At 43.9% G+C, this 12,456-nt stretch overlaps 1 protein-coding gene across 3 annotated transcripts in view; it reads left to right on the top strand.

The window, feature by feature from the left end:
• fut8b (fucosyltransferase 8b (alpha (1,6) fucosyltransferase)) overlaps positions 1-12,456 on the top strand; it is an 89,030-nt gene that overhangs the window by 24,970 nt on the left and 51,604 nt on the right. The window lies entirely within an intron of this gene.

Below are 12,456 nucleotides of genomic sequence, written 5' to 3'. Positions count from 1 at the left end.
TCAGAGCATGTGGCCCCTCTGAGAAGCCGGAAATGAAAACAGGTTTTTGCTCCACTAGGAGTGCGGAGTAAAGCTGGGTAATGAATTCCAGGAGGCTGAGCATGCTAACAAGTTCATTATTCCAGCTTGGTTTAGGAGTAATTACCATTTTGCATCCAAAGCCATTCAAGACTGGGTCGCTCTTGTCAAATTAAGCCAAGTGTGAACTGAGATAAACATTTGCATAAGCGCGTGTGTGCACAAGGTGACAGCCAGAGATCGGTGTGTGGCCAGGTTGGAGTTCCTTTTTCACACCCTCAGCGGCGGTGGTGCTCTGCTTATATCCACATATATTCAGGAGCTGAGGAGCAGTAGGCATATCTCTGATGGGCTGATAGCCTCCACATCCACATACCGATGATGAGAACATCATTGAGAACCTGACATGAACTTGTGACACCCTTCCTTTCCTGCTAGTTTGCTTTCTAGCCCCCAGTCCTGCTCTCATTGGCTTTTTTTTTTTTTTTCTGTGTCATTTTCATATTTTTGCATGAGATGGAATATGGCATGATCCTAATAAGCAGTCACGCATAGAGCTTACATCAGATAAGCAGACTCATTTAGGTCTCAGAAGAACATCATTAATTATAAAGAAGAACAGGGCCCTCTAGTTGTCTGCGTTGGTACACTTATTCCCCCGACTTCCTTGAGTGCGCAGTCACTACGGCGAATGTGCAAATGTATCCACGGCGAGCGTCAGAACTCTCATATGCATCATTAAATGCTTTTTACAGAGGTCGTCTAATCAATTTTAACTGAAAAGATGAATTTCAGCACATCCCTACTGGCATGTAGAGAGAGACAGATTGATTCTGTAAAATGTCAGTGATTTAACACCTTTCTCCTGCAAAATTTGTTGCATTGACAGCAAGTTTAGAGCTAAAAAGCCGAGCGTTTTGGCCCTCTGTGCTTTGTCGAGCTTGTCAAACAACTTGGAAATTGTGTAATTCAGCAATTTGCCGACATACAATACCATATGATCATCATTTTAAAGAGCTCAGCAGGTATCAGCTCATGTTTTTTGATAGTTGACGCACAGAACTTTGCAATTCATAACCCCTGATTAATACTTGATTCATACCTCCTGGTGTGTAATCTTTGCAGTTTGTAGTCTGTAATCTTTGCAGGCTTTTCTGTTGTTACATTAGAAGTAATACTCTGAAGAAAATATTTCAATCAACTGGCTTTTGTGGCTTCACAACGCTGAAATACACATGAGAACGATGATTATGCTTCATCCACACCAACAGCATTATGTACAATAGTTTGTATTTGCCTTTAAGAAAAGTAAAGGAACATGCTGTTCAGACCAGTAGGCCATCAAGTGGTGTTGTTTCTACTAAAAAAAAAAAAAAGAGTAGTGTTAATAATGAGCATAAAAATGTATATCACAAGTACAGTAGCAGTGTTACTACGTGCGGTATGAGATGCATTCTGCAGCGGTCTGATACTAATTCAAGCTGGAAATGATACATCACCACAGTGTTGACTGTGTGCATTGTGAGTCTCCACCCAATGGTATTTATCACAGAGGGCCTTTGTTGTCTTGGATAAATAGACATATTACTGCGAGTCCAGAGTTCAGCCCACACTGCCGGCTAGCCACAGGCGCACGCTCAGTCTTTGAGGGAAAAATATGTTCACTGCCTGAGCATTTTGGGTGGGAACACTACAGTCAGTTGAAATATGGCTTTAACTTTTTGCTTCAATATTCAGAAATCCAGATGGTTACGAGAGGATTGGGTGGAAAGGCACGCTTGATTAACACAGCGGAAAGTGTTTCGAAACTGAGATATCTATTCTCATTTATTTAGAGACACCTGTTTTTAGAAAAGGATAACAAGGAGTTCTGGCAAGTGGGTGTACTTTTTAAACACAAGGTAACTATTGCTTAGAAATAAAGATGTGCACGTAAGAGTTTGTTTAATAAACCAGACTGCTTGGATACAGTCTGTGTATTGCATTTTATGGGTCAATAAAAATGCTCTGCCAGTTCGAATCCACTCTTTCGGATGTATTTTTATCTTAATGTAATCACATGCGCAAGGGATCACCGTTAATTAGATGTTTGCAACCAGTACATTTTATTGGTTACAGTTGTTATTAACACTTGTAATTTGTACAGCTGCCCTGAAATAGCTGTGGTGTCTCTGCAACAGTTCCTCTCTGTATATGTGACGGAGGGGTTGTGCATTTCATTTGAAGAGCATACCGTCACCAGTGGGATTTGTAAACTTGAAATCACGAAGATGTCTTTTCTCTCTCTCTCTTTCTCTCTCTCTCTCGCTCTCTCTCTCTCTCTCTCTCTCTCTCTCTCTCTCTCTCTCTCTCTCTCTCTCTCTCTCTCTCTTCTCTCTCTCTCTCTCTCTCTCTCTCTTAGAAATATGAAACTTGGAAAGAAATAATAATCTAGCCGATTTCTGCAGGGTGAATATTTAGTTGCTAGGCAACCATTTTTGGCATTCGACAGGAACCCTCAAGTAAAAGAGATGGTGAAAGAGGCGGGAGGGTTGGGGTGCGTTTGTGGCAAAACGGAAACATGAGTGGATCAAAATAGGTTGTATTGACAAAATGGCAATTTCCCCAGGCCTGAAGTGGCTACGTTGTTTTGACAAATTGGCCCACATGCAGGACAGTTGTTTACCAAAGCAAGACCATTTGAACAGTGTGGCCCAGGATTACAGCAGCCATTTTAGAAAGCACTTATTCCAAGCTCGAAACTTTCAAATCTTTTTTTTAAGACTTCTAACGGTGGTAACAGTGAGTTTTTAAAGTGACATAAAGCTGTTGTGTATGTAAGTCTTTTCATGGTAGTTGGTGCCACACAACCCATTACTTGCCCAACATCCCCACCAACAGTTTTTTCTTTTTTCCAAATAGAAATAAAACCCATATAGTTCAATTTTGCATATCAGTTCTGACGACCCGCTGGTGATCCTGAGCAGCAGCAGCCTGAAACCAGCCATCACTAACTTGTAAGTGAGGGGAAGAAAACTGAAAAGCTAATGTTAAAGATCAAATAAGCACTCTGCAGATATTGAGCATCATCAATGAATATCCTGTCTTGTAAAATGTCGGATGTAACTGCTAACCACCGGGAAAGTTTTCTCAACGTGGCATCCCTAATGTAGAAGGTCTCTTCTCATCAGAAAGCTGTACATTTTTTATCTTTCCAGCATGTCCCTTTAACTGTGCATCCTCATAAAAGTCTCCCAGCAGCAACTGTAGCTGTCCATGTTCGCCCTCTTTCACCACCACCATTTTTCTTTGTTCTTTCATCTTTGGCTTGTCATAGCCATTACCCGGCATTCTCTGCCCTCTGGCAACCAGAGAAGAAGTCCATGACATTGATGCAGGATTTTCTTAACACGGTTCCCCATCCGAGCCCATTTTCTTCTTCAGATTGGGAGTTCGGATATTTATAATCTTGGGGCACCAGCTAATGGTATTTGCAGAGCAAAATCAGTTTAGTGCGTGTTTTCCGTAATGGCTTTGACTGCGTGGCATTGCCAGCGGCCTTGTCTTGAATGGTGGAAGGATGGCTCTAATTTGGGCTAATGGGTGACTCAGCCGTCATCATCGTGTGTCCCTCAGTGGGCTGCAGATGGCTGGTGAGCCATGGGTGCAGCCGATCCACCGCCACACACACACACACACACATACACACACACACACACACACACACACACACACACACACACACACACACACACAGCACAACACAATGTATCAAGTCAGTGACACATGCAGCCAATGCTGACATTTGTAGAGACACATCTAGTGAGGGAGGGAGTGAGGGAGGGAGGAAGGGAGGGAGGATGAAATGAGACTTGCTCAGCTATAGGTGCACAAAACACAGAGGAAGAGGTTAATCAGCGGCCAAGTTAATCGAATCATTTGTCATCAGATTAGATTAAAGACATTGAACCTTCCCTTGGGCAATCATCTAGGGAGATAGCTGCGGCTGTGCGAGGCGCAGGTATCAAATAGCTGTGGAATGATAATGCATGGTAAGTGACTGCTCGGTTTTGTTCAAACTCAACTTATCTGCACATGCTTGAAAATAGAGACAAGGCCGGGAAATCACCGTGGCAACTGGAACGCAAGGTGGATGCTAGGCAGGCGGTTTAACAGGGATGTCGGCCCCGTGTGCCGGATGCTGGGCTGCGTGAGTGGGTGGTGTCGTTTTGGGGGAGGGGGGTGTTGTAGTGCATTAAGCAACCCGCTGGATCCCCAGTGGGGCAGCGTCTGACTGAGGCCAGGCAGGAGTGCTGCAGTGGCTAGTTTACATTCCACAGAGTCGGCTAAGCTTCACCAACCAACCTCTGCGCTGCTTAGACATGCACGCACACACACACACACACATTATGCGATATATTTGCAATTTCCCAGAAACATATATTTACTCTTCCTGTATGCCCACACCAAATTCCTACGCCTTTCCATCAACTCATCACCACCTATACCACCAGGACACAATCATTTTCCGTCTCACATCAGCCACGCAGGCAGATAACAAACCACCTCATCTGTACCACCCGCCCCTCCCATCCCCAAGTAACCTTGGCAACAGCGTCACTTTGCTTCATTGCGGTTGAGGTTGGAGGAGGGAGGGAAGGTGATTCAGTCCCAGGGGAGGAGCCAGCCAGTTTACAACTGTACAGAGCAGCATAGGCTTGTCGTCCCCCCCCCCCACACCAACACACACCCCAGAGACCCATTACCAGGGGTCAGAGCTTTGGTCTCAGGGCAGCTGCACTGCTCAGGCCTCTGTGTGCAACCTGCCAAAGATCAGCCGCGTGACCTGAGTACATATGGAATGGGATGGGGGGGGGGGGCATGCTTGGATTGTGAGGAGATAACTGGTGTCTGCTGTGTATGATATGTATGTGAGCTACTGAGGGAACAAGGAGGGTAACAACGGCCGTTTGCAGATTCGGCATTTCTCACATATTGATTTGAACTGGGCAGCTGGTCCAGATAAATGAGCAGCCCTTCGAGTAAATGTTGGTTATATATTTAATTTGGCTGCTGTGATGCTGGTTTTCATCCTTGGTATTTAAACATGGATTAATCGCTTTATTTGGTAATTTTCACGTTGATGGCCCTGGTGGGGGCAGAGAATAACATGTATGAATGTTGAGAATTTATAATAACATAATGTGACGTAAGAAAAGTAGCAGCTGCACTTGCTTGCGTCTTTGTTGTGGTACATTTTGTATCTTTGCAAGTTCTCATTCATTACCTCTCATTCAGCACCAATAACCAAATCCCAACATCAAAATTTTATTCAAACACACTCAAGCAAAATCTAATGCATCTCAAGTAGAGGGAATTGGATTTGCCTTGTTGATGCAGCCTCATTTTGTGATTTTTGGGCAACGGCCTTTGCTGAATTTTTACATGAAAATCTTTGCAGATTCAAAGCCATGACGAAGTAAGAAGTGATCATAATGCATTTATGATGCAGGCATGGGAGGTGAACAGTTACATGAACACTTGTAAACTGTAATGCAATCCAGTGCAATAGCCTTGACACACATTTCTTATAGCCTTTGTTTGTTTTTTATTTAGACAGAAATATGTCCAATCCAACTATGAAGTGTTATTTTAAACTATACAAAAAAATAACCCCTTACGACATCAATCAATACAGAGTGCTTCTATTACACTGAAAAATAATGAAAACCCTGATAACACATTTAAAGGACGAGTTCACATTTTTCAAGTCTGTCTTAAAACAGTAGTCAGGAACCCAAATGAACTCAGAAATAGGTTTTTCCTCACATAATCATTCCTTCTTATCATACTGGCTATTAACCCTTAGAGCCCAACAAGTATAGCCATCCCTTATAATGACCAAGATAAGAGCTTAAAAGTAAAGGCTGTGAAATTACCCTGAAAATAGCCTAGGGCTCATACGGTTAAGAGATGCCTTCATAATGCACTTACCATATAAGTGATCAGGGTCAAAATCCACTGTTCTGCTTCTGTGCAAAAAATGTCTTTATCTGAAGTTGATAAGAAGCTTCAGCTGTCCAAATGAGTCAAATCAAGTAGATATCTTTCAGTTTTAATGTTTTTAGTGCCAAAGTCCCTCTTTTTGTTACTATACTTCCTTCACAGCTCAACAGGGAAACACTGTATAGAGACAGCAGCCACTACGGTCATTTATCCAATACAGTGATGACTAAAGTTGTAGCTATAGCCTGTGCAAGATTCTATCGGAGATAATCGACAAGTATGTTGGTTTCACAAAACTGCTGGCAATCATTTGGCAATATAGTAGTTCAGTAAATTTGCATTAGCAATTTGGGTAATGGTAGTCTTATTAGCTTATAATAGAGTGAGCGACTTTTCATGCCTGAGCAAAGATGAGATATTGAGCCAACTAAATGAAATGTAAACAAAAATGCTGCCAAAACACAGCCCACTTCAATATAGACACACAGCCGAAAATTGATGAAAACAACTGTCAAACAAGTGGTGGGCCGAGGATTTAAAAGTGTTTTACAAGTCATTAATAAACATATCTCACGCCTCCGTCACCCATCACTGAAACTGACTGCAGACTATTGGTAAACGCTGCGTAAACGGCAAGATTGTGGGCCTTTAAGAAAGCATAATGTGTGTTGGGGTTATGTATATTTTTGTCAGCGTGCACGCCTATGAATTGGTTTGAACTATGTACGCTTGAGTACACAGGGTCCCTGTGAGTCCCCCATGTCACACCTGGCGCTGATGAGCCAGTGTAATCAAATCGACCCTCCCTGCCCTCCTCCAAGGAATCCCTCCGGCGTCCGTGGCACCAACAAACATATAGGATGACATTAGGGAAGCGTGCGAGCATGCAACCGAGTGCACGTGAGGAAAATGGAAACGCACGCACGCATGCACACTCACAACTGTGGCTGTGTAAAGTTAATTCAAAGCAGTGGCATGTGACAGGTCATGTGCATAATGTTCCTTCCTTCCTACCCCTGTAGTCCAACAATGCCTAGTTAAAAGGACCTGTAGCTCAGCATGTATATCTTTTTTTCTCTTCTTCCCTAGGAGACAGCCTGTAATGAGAAAGCACCATTACGGGTCCAGCAGGAGCCTGCGCCTCTGTGCTGCCACTGCTACCACAGTTACCCGTGAGGTCTTTCTCTTTGTTAGTTAAGGGGAAGAGCAGCCGCAGACGTCCCTCGCTCTCTGCTTGTTAGCCAGCAGTAATGACTAGGCTGTGGGGAGCCAGGCAACCAGGCCAAGGCGCTGGCAGCCCGTTCCCCTCTGCTGGCCTTCAGTTCACCGACAGGAAGGGGAACAGAAGCAGACACCACAGAGGACACACTGGGAGGATCAGATCCGACAGACTGAGGAGGCAAGAAGGGAGGGCGGGAGGGAGGAGATTTCTACCTCCGGACAGACCGAGACCAAACTAGACCATTATCGACACACACACACACACATACACACATAAGCACAAGCACACGCGATCGTGCTAGCACCCTGCCTGTTCACAGAGCTGGCATTAGATCAATGCCAGTGGAGCAGCCCTAGCCTAAGATCAATGCATACTTTGTACAAAATGTGCCTCTCAGGTTTACGTGGTTCTCCAGGATCATGTATCGGCAGGGATGTGATTAGAATTTCTAAGCCAAGCTTCCGTTTGAATCAGAGAACTTTGTAATAGGGTTAGGGTTTAGTGTTTAGCCAGGGATATTCCAATTGAATCATCGCTTTAATCTCAAGATATATACGAAATGACATTTTTAAAAAACAACCCCTACCCCTACTGGTGGTGTTTTTTAGTAAATGAGAGAAATTTGCAACTGTATTTCACAATCGAGTTTGTGTTGAGCACTTCCCAGATGGCCTGTGTTTATCTATGATAAGCGATCTATGGACACACTCATATCCTGTGTGCATTGATGGAGAGGTATCATCATGTCACTTTATTGTGTTTGCGTTACACGTGAGCAGATCAATAATTCAGAGGGACACAGACGAGCCATCTGCATTACAAGGCAATATAGAAGCAATAACATAGAATGGCCTGTTTGTCACCACGCACGCAGAGCGGTCACCAGGAAAAAGCAGTGGGAATAACTCTTGTGCATTGCCATGTGTCATGTAGTAATAAACGAGTGGATACAGATGTTTAACGCACTCCGAGGGCCCATAAACTATAATCAGTGGGAGAAAAATAATATGGAGGACTTAAATGCAGTCGACTGCAGTTTTTATTAGCTAGCGTTTTGGTTTACAGAGTTAAAGATGAAACCATCAATGCTGAATTAGGGGTGGATTACCTGTTGTGGAAGCATTCCGTCGCTCGACCCCGGCTCGTATTGATAGGGAAGCTGGGAAATAAGTGTAAAGACAGGCACAGGCTAGACACATTTTAGTAGTTTCTATCAAATCAAATGAAGAAGACTGGAGAAGATGCCGGTGTTTTTATCTTTATTTTATCATTTTGCTATCTAGTACCTCAGCCCAGAGACATAGCCTCCAACTCTTTTTGGTGGATCGAGTGCAATGTTGTGTGAAGACTCACAAACAACATCTGTAGCAGTGGCAACGAGGCATTCCCTCTGTGCCTCGTTTTTTTTTTTTTTGTGCCTCGTTCTCCTGCCAAGTCCGCCCACGTTAGCTCTCATCTGCTCGGGCCATCATCATCATCATCATCATCGCTCCTTCACTCTTCCCTCGCTCGTTCCTACCGTTGCCGTCGAGAAGACCCATCTTTCATCCGGTCTGTTGACTTAGCGCCGGGCCTGGCCGGTCCCGCGCTATGGATTCACTTGAATGGAACTGAGCTGAGCTGACTGCAGCGCCAAAAACACAATAGGCGGTGCATTATTGATTGTGTTTGCGATCTAACCTTGGTGCTCGGGAGTACCTCTCCTCTTCTTCTTCTTCCTCCTCCTCCTCTTCCCCACAGTCCCGGTACCCATGCATAATTCCTGCAGCGAAAGAGTGAATTTTCTCACCCCCTTAATGGAAAGCCGGGCCAACTATAAGAGATTTCCAATAACTCTGGATTCAGTTCAGCTCTGTTTACCCAGTGGTCGATTCGAGCTCTGGGCTTGTCAAAGGTCAGCTTGGCAGACTGAGAGAAATACAGAGGAAGTCTACGAGAAAGCTATATTATAAATAGATGCCATCAATCAGGGGGGGAATGTCCTTCATTTGGCATACGTCAGACCTGGAGGGAGAAGATGCATATTCAATCTCAAAAACAATGAATGTCAGTCACACCACTTTCACCAGACGCGTGGCAGCTGTGTGCACACGGCGGCTGCTGCCTACACACACTGGAGAGAAAAAAAAGGGAGCTTCGAGCAAGCGAGGCGGGGGTGGAAGCCCAATCGTTGCACAAGGGAACTGAATAAGCAACAATCCCTTCCCCTAGAGAGAGATTGATAGACTTCTCTTTTCTGTCTAGACGAGTGTCAGCGCAGATGTGTAAAACAACCAAGACACATAAACACCACATACATGTAACGTCGTTATCAAGTTTGATCTGCCCCACGTACGGCTGACACGCGGCATCCTAGAAATGTGGCGAAGGAGAGTGACAGAGTGTTTGTCCTTGCGGGATGCCTCTTGACTGATCCTTTCAACCGGAGGAGGAGGAAGGGGAGGAGGTGGGAGGGGGGTAAGCGTGTTGTTGGTGTGTTTTTGAAACATGGTTGCAGCTGCTCCCAGTTGGATCTCTGTGTTCCGCCAGCAGTTCAAGTATTTAGTCGTCTCCCTTCATTTTCAGCCTGTATAAAGTCACATTGTGTAAACTCTTGCACCGGCTTCATCTAATAAGGCCTCGGCGGTGCCTGCGCTGGATATTAAGAAGGACTAGAAAGAAATACTCCCATTTGCAGCAACGTGTGATTTTTATTTCCCTTTTTTTTTTTCCCCCTCTCATGTGAGAAACCGGGTAGTAAAAAGAGGGATTGTGTTTGTAGGTGAGATTGCATCAGCTCTGCGTTAGCGCCGCTTGGCACGGATGTGGATTGAGTTTTTTTTCTTTTTTTTCTTTTTCCTCTGCTGTTAATGTGATTTGAGCAACAGGTCCTGCTTAGTGGCAGGGTGTGTGGAAAGGAGAGATGTGGTGGCTGTTTTCTCAGGCTCTGTTAATAGGGGTCAGGGAAGACAGTGTGCCAGTATTTTCCCTTTAATCGCATTTAAGGAAACTTCATCCCCCAGAGGTGAGACAGGGATTTATTTTTCAATGTGTCTTTTTTATCGCCCTCTGGAGGAATGCAGAGTTGAACCATTTAGGGGGCCAAGCCCGAATGACTACACTAAAAAAGCCTCTGGTTATGAAAAGCCACAGAGGGAATGTTTGCACTGTAGCCTGTAATTGTCGGTTTCATTACAACTTAGAAGCAATAGTATTTCCGATTCAAGCAAGTCGAGGCTGAATGTAGTGAATGTTATTAGTCTCTCCAGTAAAGCAGAAACCCTTCAGTCTGCTGACAGGATTGTTTTGCTACAGTACCAGAATAAACTCTTGTTGAACCGGTCAAGAGGAATCATGCCAACCGTCGCTGCGGCGCTGCAACTCAAGACAAAAATACCTCTGACACAACAGGGTCAGCGCATGGAAGCAGGCTAGGCTGCTCGATTAAGGCAAAGAATGGTCAATTAATGCTTCTATTTCTATTAAATGTGGGTCAGTGACAAAAAAGGGTTGGCAGGATGAGCAATTCAAAAATATCTTTTAAAAGCAGCATCAGGTTTGTATTTTTGTTGGTTTTATGTCATTTGAAATGAGTAAGACTGAATGCTCCTGAAAGTGTCAAATGGTGTAACCACAAAAGAATGATAAATATTAAATATTTTATTCACCTACAGTGTATTTAAGTGTACTTATACAAATAACTACTTCCTGATTTACATGATTCCCCAGATTAAATTACTTTTATTTAATATAAAAAAAGTTATAATGTAAGATCATGCCAAAGTAGTTGATATGGTGTTTTATTGAGAATTTAGTGTTTTTAAACAAGTTTTTATGGTTACACCACTTAAACCTTTTTGCCATAATCCTCTAATATATTCTCTTAAAATGGATTAAAAACAGAAATTTTAGTTATTCATACGTTTATTTTCAAATTTTAACCCCTTTAAATTCGACTGAACCACATGGACACAAAAAAAACGTCATTGACCCGTGTATCAATCCACACAGACTCCAAGCTTCTCAGAGAAAATGCCCCTCCCCCCTTGCGTTTTTTTCTTTTACGTTCCAAGTCTATTTCTGTCACATTTAGTGAAACATAATCTGCACAGACAGCTGTTTAAATCACACAAATATCCCTCTGTATCTGTTTTGAACTTATTAACGGTGTCCACATTGATTGATTAAGGCTCCTGGCCTTGTCTGTGAGCTCGCCTGTTTCACCACAGGCAGGCAGATTCCCCCCTCGCCCTCTACGGCGGGCAGTGGGGGAAATAAAGTCGATGAATCAATAAATACAAACACTGCTGGTTTCTTCCCGTGGAGCCGACATGAAAACTATTTTGGTTCAGTAAATTTCTGCTGTCAGTCAGGCTGGTGAAGAGCAGGTTAGCCGGCCGCTGGTCAGCAGCTGCTGAAAGACTGCTGATTCTTTAGTCGCTGAAAACAGGTCGGAGGCTTTTAGAGAAGGGGCGAAAGAGCACCGCTGTAAAGGAAAGGGGTTTATAACAGAAGGAAAAAACCAGAGCATAACTGTGAAATGGAATCATCTTATAATAATCATTTTATACCCATTATCTTGTTTTCCCAATCACCGGGAAGCCAAAACGGTAATTGAAAATAAAATTTGATTCATTGCCCGACCCCCACATGCAACTGTTACACAATCTATACATTAACTACAAAAGACTTACAAAACAGGTCACATCGAGTGGAAGGAGCATCCAAGCGGAAGCCGATGGGCTAAGCAGACACACACACACACACACACACACACACACACACACACACACAGTGCCAGACGTAAAGCAGGAGTGGAAGAGACGGAGGAGAAGTCAGGCGAACAAACGAGCACGGACCCGAAGCAGAAAACACAACCTGACGGGGGGACGAGGAGTTCTGTCAATATGGCTTGTGTTGTGACGCATGCAGGCTGCTGCGGTGGAGGGACGGCAAAAGAGGCACGGGCGAAGGAATAAGGAAAAAAGAGAGAGGCGGTGAGCGTAGGCGATGAGCAAAAATTGGGGAACTTACCTCTGAATATTGAGCACAAGCCGTCCCGAACCGTAGTCATTTGTGTCTAAACTGCAGCTAAACCCAGTTACATCAAAGCCACCCCTTGAATCCCAACACGGTTAGGTAATTTCACATCATTAAGCAGAGGTAAGAGTATTTTAACATTTTCAAACAATTCTGACCCAAAGCAAAGCAATTAAATGGAAAAATTCAGCGCCAACTCACACCAAGTCTTT

This window comes from Scomber scombrus, chromosome 17 (assembly GCF_963691925.1).
Source record: "Scomber scombrus chromosome 17, fScoSco1.1, whole genome shotgun sequence".
Taxonomy (NCBI): Eukaryota; Metazoa; Chordata; class Actinopteri; order Scombriformes; family Scombridae; genus Scomber; species Scomber scombrus.
This window is presented reverse-complemented; position numbering and strand designations above follow the sequence as displayed.